This window comes from Thamnophis sirtalis, unplaced genomic scaffold (assembly GCF_051295495.1).
Source record: "Thamnophis sirtalis isolate CommonGarterSnake01/CBP01778 unplaced genomic scaffold, rThaSir2_p1.2 scaffold_6, whole genome shotgun sequence".
Lineage (NCBI taxonomy): Eukaryota > Metazoa > Chordata > Lepidosauria > Squamata > Natricidae > Thamnophis > Thamnophis sirtalis.
Genome location: NW_028261386.1, coordinates 15,565,145 through 15,574,110, shown reverse-complemented (window position 1 = coordinate 15,574,110; position 8,966 = coordinate 15,565,145).

Genomic DNA, 8,966 nt, shown 5'->3' with positions numbered 1-8,966 from the left:
GCCACACCCACCGTCACATGACAACTGAGCCACGCCTACCCAGTTGGTCATTAGGGCAGAGAACCGGTTGTTAAATTATTTGAATCCCACCACTGCAACTAAGATGTTGTTTTTCTAGTCTTGCAATGCCGCCACCAACAATCCCACCTTGCAGACTGGGAGGGGGGGGGATTTTAAGTATTTCTGAAATAATGTTTTCCCTGAAGTTCCTTGTAGCAATCAAAATAAACACTGAGTGTCATAATTCCGTTCCTGTCAGCCCAACTGTTCTGTGCCTATTGGGAAACCTGGGTCCAAGACAGCAAGAGAACAAGTCTAGCAATACAAATACCGTTGCATTATGCAACATCTCTATTCAGAATTGTCACAGATGCTGATCACTGACAAATAAAACCCAAAACACGCACACGGGGACAATGCTGCTCACTGCCCCATCCTCCTCCTCCTCCTCCCCCCCTGCCTCCATCCCAGCTTTCCAGAGGCTCCGAACCTTCCTCCCACTTTTTATATCAAAATAGAAACGCAAGGTGTGGGGCCGAGAACAAGTGCAGGAAAACAAATTGCGTTCTTTGAAGGAAAGCGTTCGCACATCATCTGTACTTCCAGCTCAAATTAAAGCAAGGGGGTGGAAATGCTCTAATATTTATGGAACCATCTCAATCAGATGCCATCATTCTCCCTGGACAGGGGCCATTACTTCTGTTCCAACTACAAAACATCGCACTGTTTATGGTTTTGCCTTGCCTAGGCAGGGATGGCTTCCTTGCTCCAAAAATAAATAGCACGCTGAGAGGGAGGCGGGGGGGGGGGGGGAAGCTGATATAATTAAGCGGAATGGGTACATGCGAACTGGCTTCTCAGATCAAACGGGAGCTCAGTTACTTCAGGGTTTATGTCTCCAGCGGTGACCAGCCGTGTGTCTTTTGGAAGGGCCATAAAAAGGCAGGAAAGCAACAGCCCCCAAGTGTCTGAAAAGCTTTAAGGAAGAATGTCTGTGAATATATGCGTGCTTTCTAAAAGCATAGGTAATAAAAACGTACCAGCTTTCTGCAAAGCTCAGAAGGAAGATATACTCTGCCTATATAAGGAGATGTTAAAAAGAGACACACCTTAGAGCAGTGTTTCTCAACCTTGGCGACTTTAAGTCCTGTGGACTTCAACTCCCAGAATCCCCCAGCCAGCACAGCTGGCTGGGGGATTCTGGGAGTTTAAGTCCACAGGACTTAAAGTCGCCAAGGTTGAGAAACACTGCCTCAGAGGTCTGGATGCAGGTCAAAAGTTGCAACCTGTGACTTGCAGGGCAGATGTGGTTCCCCCCCAGACCTGTTTTCTTTTCTTTTGCTTCCATCTGTCGTGCCTTTGAAGCTTGGTGTGAAGAACGAAATGAAAGCCCTGCAATTTTCCACTGATTTTCAGCAGAAAACAAAAAAGGCACATTAACTCTCTTTTCTTTTTTTAACAGCTCCTAATGCTTCTTCAGAGTGTTAAAAGCCGCTAGCAGACTTTCCTGATGTTTTCAGATGAAAAACATTGGAATTTGCAGCATTAAGCCTTAAAAGAATTTTTTTTTTTTAAAAAAAAGGCACAATATAAATTTAAAAATAAAGATACCCCCATGCCTATGCCCCACTCTGATCTTTTCTAAAAGTTTTTAGCTATCCATAGGTTGGAAGGAAAATCCATCTGACTCAGTTCCAAGCCAGGAGAAAGGCGCTGGAGGTAAAATGGAGGCTGGAAGCTGATTGTAAAGAAAGAATCTCTTTATTGATGAAATAGAACCACCAACCTACATGTGATTCTGGGCTGCTGACAAAATGGAGTTTAGGGTGGGTGAGTTTTCAGTGGGATTCAAATAATTTAACAACCGGTTCTCTGCCCTAATGACCAGTTGGGTAGGCGTAGCTCAGTGGTCATGTGACTATGTGGGCGTGGCCAACTCAACGTCACTCAGGTCGATGGGTGCTTCGCCTTAGCTGTTATAATGTAATAAGGGTTAATCGGAGAGGCAGTTTCTGTAAGCAAGGCAATAAAGATTAGGCTAGAAACAACACCAGAATGTTTCCTTCCTGCCTTCTTTACAGGATTAGCCCTGTAAAGTGGAAAAAAACAAAATAATATTTCTTCCAACAACCGGTTCTCCAAACTGCTTAGAAAGTTAAAAACCGGTTCTCCCGAATAGGTGCAAACTGGCTGGTGGGTTTTTATACCTTCTGGATTCCTATGGGGGTCATATAAGGGTTATGTAGGGGTCATAGCTGGCTCTATAGGCAAAAGAGGAAATGCAAGTCGTAAGTGTTTGTCTGAGCTAATTCGGTCAACTTTTTGTTTGTTGCTTATCTGAGTTTCTGTCTTGGCTCAGTCTTTCTTAATGGACTGTCTTGGCCCAGTCTTTCTTAATGGACTACCAAATCTGCATTTCTAATAGCTGGCCTCCTCAGTTTTTGCTTGGGGCAGGGGAAATGGGGCTGCCTCCTTTACAATTGCTTCATTTTTCCTTTAGGGGAAATATTTTATTCTGCCTTTTTAATATTTCCCAAAATCTTTCATTCTTCTAGAAGGGGAAGGGGCTTCCCACACATAGGTTGTGAAGCCAGAACAGAAAAAGAGAGATACATTGAAACATTAAAAAATGAAGAACAAACTCCAGATTAAAGCAAGATCAACATTAAAAGGTCTGGAGCAGCCATCCACAAAGCAAGAGGATAGTAGCAACTGAAGTCATGTCCCTTTTTAATATGAGATGCACATAAAAACAGGGTGGGCTTTGATCATGTGGTCGCCCTCTCGACTTTTTAGACTCCTCCCCCTGCAGATGCCTTGGCATGGAAGAATATAAAGCCTTTTTCTGGTCCTCTTTGTAACTTATTTGGAAAGTACTTTGCTCCTGCGAAACAAGGAAGGCCCTTCCTCTATTTTGCTTCTGTAAAAGGAGATCTCAGAAAAAGGATCCCACACAGAAAAAAAGAAGCTATTTTTCAGAGATCCTGATCTCTATAGTGTCGGAAGAAATATCCATCTGGTTCAGTTCCAAGTGGGGAGAAAGACATTGGAAACATGGTGGCTGTTTAGAAAGAGGGTTTTAATGGACAGGATCATATGGCTTGATATGCTGGGGGGAAAAAGGGAAGAGATGCTGAGAGTGCCCTGGTTTGATGCCCTCTCTGGCCCCACCTTGTAGCTTCCTGTTCATGCATAAGAAATGTATTGTGATTGGTGGTCAGACTCCCAGGGGGCGGGGATTTAGCTAACCTTTTAAGCTGTATGTCTTGTCTCAAGCTTGGTTGAGCTGTTGCTGGGTGATGATGTAATGAAAGGGCTTTGGGATTCCTATTATGGCTCTGCCTGAAGGAGGTAGATCTTTGTTATATAGAATAGACTGGCTCCTTAATGGCCTATTGACCATTATGGTCAATAGGGGGGGCTGAGTTTCTGCCTCCCTTTTATGGGGGAAATATTCTGCCCTTTTAATATTTCCTAAAATATTTCATTTTCCTAGGGCAGGGGTGGGTGCTTGGTTGAGCCTTGCTGGGTGATGTAATCTCCCCCATGTGGGGAGATGGGTAGAGGGCTAATCCTATCATGTCCTGAAAGTCCTGTCTTAATCCCATCAACCTGGAACTGAAGTTGGTAGATTAGAGATAGTATTCAGCAGGTTCTGATCAGTTCTGGAGAACCATTAGTAGAAATTTTGAGTACCGGTAAATACCACCTCTGGTTGCCCCCCCGCCTATTCTCTGCCTCCCAAGTCCCAGCTGATTGGGAGGAAATGGGGATTTTGCAGTAACCTTCCCCTGCCACGCCCACCAAGTCACACCCACAGAACAGGTAGTAAAAAAATTTGAATCCTACCACTGGGGCAGATCTTTGTTATGTAGACTAGACTGGCTCAGGCCTCACTGGCCCATTGAGAAAAGGGGGCCTGAGTTTCAGCCTCCCTTTTAGGGGAAATATTCTGCCCTTTTAATATTTCCTAAAATAATAAGATTATCGGCTCCAATAACAGAATCTTGCAAGTCTATGTGTCCTGTGTCTCCTTCCTTCATTATACCTCCATGAATTAAGGAAGTGTGTCTTCCTTAAGCCACTTCCATTACAGTACTTCATGCATATTTTGGACTTCAGCTATGTTTTCTTCCTCGTTACTTTGGTAACTGATCTAATCTATCTTCCTTACACTCCATAAATATGTTGTGGGTCTTCCTTCACATACACCCCCAATACCTGCCACAAAACTGATATTTCTGACGGTCCAGTTACAGAACAACAACAACAACAACAAGATAAAGAAGAAAACCTTCGCTTTAATGGACTCCACTTTAGCGCACTTCATATGCGAAAGACAAAATCTGCTCCTGGACATCACTTCAAAATACAGCTAGTCCTTGACTTACAAATGGTTTGTTTAGTGACCTTTCAAAGTTACAATGGCACTGAAAAATGTGACTTATGATTGTTTTTCATAGTTGAGACCTTTGCACCATCCCCATGATCATGTGATCAAAATTCAGCTGCTTGGCAATTGATTCACATTTATGACCGTTGCTGTGTCCCAAGGTCACGTGATCCCCTTTTGCGACCTTCTGACCAGCAAAGTCAATGGGGAAACCTGATTCACTTAACAACCAGGTTACTAACTTATCAATGGCAGTGATTCACTTAACGACTGTGACAAGAAAGGCCGAAAAGGGAGGCAAAATTCACTTAAGAAATGTCTCATTTAGCAACAGAAAATTTGGCCTCAATTGTGGTCGGAGGTCAGGGACTAATGGACAAATCTGTTGCATCCAAAGTTGACTGGGCAATTCAGTTACATTATAAGCATTTGCCTTAATTTGCAACATTTGTGTAAATACACACTTATGTGTATTTGGCATTTATATTATTTGTATCAATGTACATAATTAATTCAAAACAGGATAGACTAACGCAAATGATATACATTTGGATTTAACAGACATAGGGGTATTAAGAGAGACTCCCTCCCTTCAAATGGGTCATTAAATGAATCAGTCTACATAGGGTGTGTGTGATGACCCGGGAGAAGGCGCAAAGGCAACACAGCCAGCTGATAGTTCAAACTCCCCTTTATTGCTCCAACTTTGCTCCAAATGCTCCCAGGTTTATGCCAATTTCCGAAGCAAAGTATTCTCTCTCCCTCCCTCCCTCCCTCCCTCCCTCCCTCCCTCCCTCTCTCTGTCTCTCTCTCTCTCACTCACACACACACACACACACAGGGAGGTAAAGGAACAAAAGTAATGAGTCCACAAAGCAAGGAACCAAAACAATGAGTCCATGAACAAGGAATAAAGCAAGAAGTCCTGCAAACTCCACACATCGGCAATGGCACACAAAACTCCACAAATTCAGCGTTCGTTCCCGACAAATGCCCCTCCCCACAGTGTCTCCTTAAGTCTCAGTCCCCAGATGTGCCTTGTGAAGAGGGGTGGGGCACTCTCCTCGCAAGTCATTGGGTCGGCCTGCGCTTTTCCCGCCTCCTCTCCACTCTCCGTGCTCGGGGATCAGGAGGAAGCAGTTCTTGCTCATCACCTGAGCTCCGTCGTTCCTCATCTCCACTGACCGCCCTCTCTTCTCCTCTCTCTCGGTCATCCTGGTGTCAAATTTTCCTACCTGCTGGCAAGCTGTCCCAAGCACAAGGAACCTGGGGCTCCTTGAACTCCATCGGCTTCAGCTCCAGCTCGTCCTCCTCTGCAAACTCAGGCTCCGACAGGGCCATGACAGAGTGGCTCTATTAACTTTTCTCAAATGAGTTAATATTAATTTAATTAAAACTGTATATTAAATTACATGTAGACTTGATTCACAGGACACTAATTCCTTCGTGTCGCCTAAACTGATGAAGCAAATCAGAAGAAAAAAAATCCTCACTCAAGTTTTATCAGATTATTTTCCCATTAAAAAGAAAAATGTTTGCAAACTTCCCTGACATTATCGGGGAAAGGGCTGAGTTTTATTTGTTTTATTACAACAAAAGTCTTTATTATGCCTTCTAGTGTGATGGTGAACCTAGGGCACGCATGCCAGAGTTGGCATGCAAAGCCTTCTCTGTGGGCACATGCGCCATCGCCAACTGGTCTTCTGGTTTCCATACGCGCTGGCCATTTGATCTTCACATGCGCCAGAGTGCTGGAAACTGGCCAGTTGGTCTTTGGGTTTCTAGCGCTCCGGTGCGCACAAAGACCAGATGGCCAGTGCATGTGCACTGGCCAGCTGGTCTTTGAGTTTCCGGCACTCTGGGCACTTGGCATTCCGGGCACTCGGTGGCGAAAAGGTTTGCCATCACTAACCTATAGCCTTCATTTCTTCATCATGGGCTCAGATATGACTGGAAATGTATATTTCTCAGCTATATGTCACACACTAATTTATGCCTTTCAGCTGTCTTGTCTCCCAAACCATTATCAACCAATCAATATTCTTGGCAAGCTAAAAGGATTGATAGCCGAGCTATAGCTATTGCCAAAATTACATCCAGAAATCCGTCTGACAGATGATCTCCACTACTGGAGAATATTTTCCAAAACAGAAATTGGATCCAAGGCAATCTTCAAAAAAGTTTGCTACATTCAGAATTTCCATAATAATGAAATTTATTTATTTATTATATTTGGTAGCCAAATTAAATTGGGGGCATTACATTCTTTTCCAGAAAGCCTCTTTAGTGTGTTCAAATGAGAGCAATTACGTTGGAAGACAACTACTCAATCTTAAGAATTAACTCCCAACTTCCGGTTTGCTCGTAGGGCCGGTTTAAGCCCTCCGGAGGCTTCAGGGAAGCTTCCTGAAGCCTCCGGAGGGCTTAAACAGACCCTACAAGCAAACCGGAAGTCTGCTCCCAAACTTCTGGTGTGCCCATAGGAAAAGTTTTTTGCACTCCGGAGGCTTCAGGGAAGCTCCTGAAGCCTCTGGAGGGCCTTCTGGGGGGAAGGCTTTTTTTGCCCTCCCCAGGCTCTTATAAAGCCTCTGGAGCCTGGGGAGGGCGAAAAACGGCTTTAAAAAAGGCTGAACTCAGCCGTGACCCATCAAAAGCGCGTTCCACAAAAGCGCGGTCGACGAAATCGCGTATGTGACGTCATCACAACGCGACGAAAGAGATCGAAAAATTGAAATAAAAATTAAATTACAGCAAGCCGATTCACATAAAGGTAAGGGTTAGGTTAAGGGTTAGGGTTAGGGTTAGATTAAGGGTTAGGGTTAGGGTTAGAGCGTTAGCGTTACGTTTAGCGTTAGGTTAAGGGTTAGCGTTAGGTTTTTCGTTACGTTAAGGGTTAGGTTTAGGGTTAGGTTTAGGGTTAGGTTAAGGGTTAGGTTTAGGGTTAGGTTTAGGGTTAGGTTTAGGGTTAGGTTTGGGGGGGTTAGGGGAAGGTTTTAGCTTTATTTTTACATTTTTCGATCTTTTTCGTCGCACTGTGATGACGTCACATACGCGCTTTCGTCGACCGTGATTTTGTCATCCGCGGTTTTGTGATAGAACCGAACTCAGCTGGCCAGTGCGTGCGTGCATGCATGCATGCTGGCCAGCTGACAGGGCAACGCCTGGCATCCCTGACAAATGGTTCCACGTGCCACCTGTGGCACACGTGCCATAGGTTCGCCGGACCTAGAACATCCAACTACAGTATTGAGCATAGACAGATATTCCTAGAAGGAATTGTAAATTGCCTTATGCATTTTTTACTACCGGTTTGCGCGTGCTCACACACACAGAAGCGTCCAGGCAGGTGGGTGGAGCCTCCCGCCGCCGCTATTACCAGTTCGCCCAATCCAGGCCTAGCTGGGAGCAACTCACCTCTGTACACCAGAGGTATCAAGCTTGCTGCATCAGGGTTGTGTTTGACCTCAGAAGGGGGAGGTGGTATGGCCAGTTTCCCCATTTGTGAACCTGTGGAACAAAATTTGCCATGTTTAGATTTCTACAGCATCCTAGCTTCAGACATCTTAACAGAATCTTAGGGCAGCCAAGATTGTTGTTAGTGGAGACAGTGAACGAGGATGTGGGTGGGAGATTCACCTGCCTTCTAGGGCAGGGGTGTCAAATTCGATTTCATTGAGGGCCACATCGGGGTTGTGTTTTACCTCAGGAGGCCAGGCTAAGTGTGGCCATGGTGAATGTGGGCATGGTGGGCATAGCCAGCTCAACGTCATTTGTGTCGGGGGCACCTGTGGTGGCCAAGAGCTAAGGCAGGATTTCCCTCAGACCCTTCCTCACTCTCATTATGATCTCCTTCCTTCCTTCTTTCTCCCCTCTTCCTTCTCCTTCTTCCTTCTCTTATTTTTCTTCCTTCCCCTCTTTCCTTCTTTTTCTTTGTATTTCCTCTTTTCCTTTCTTCTTTCCTGTCCCTTCTTGCCTGATCAAATGCAAAAGGGGAGGAGAATCGTTTTCCTTTTGTTTTCAGTTTGTTTTACTAGCCCTCTGCCAGTGAAAACTGAGCTCAGGAGGGTCGCGTGTGCCCCCCCCAACCCTGTTTTCAGCTGCAATGGCCTCCTGCAGCCGTCTGCCAGTGAAAACCTAGCTCGTGGGGGGACGTGGGACACACAGCCCTCCTGAGCTCCGTTTTTGCTGGCAGAGGAACCACAGGCTGTTCCTTTGCTGTTTCCAGGGCAGCCCCGCGGGCCAGATCTAAGCACCCCATGGGCCAGATTTGGCCCCTTGGTCTTGAGTTTGACACCCCTGACATACCCTAACCTAAGGTGACCAGATTTTCAGATTGGAAAAGAGGGACACCCTTGACCGGGGGGGGGGGGGGGGGGCTTGATTAAAAAAACTTTTTTTGTCAAAAGGTCACCCCAGGACACTGAAACCAGAATAAATACGAATCTGTTGCCAAACAAAATTTTGATCACGTGACCATGAGGATGCTGCAACGGTCGCTAAGTGTGAAAAATGGTCGCAACGGTCGCTAAGTGTGAAAAATGGTCATCAGTCACTTTTTTCAATGCCATTGTAA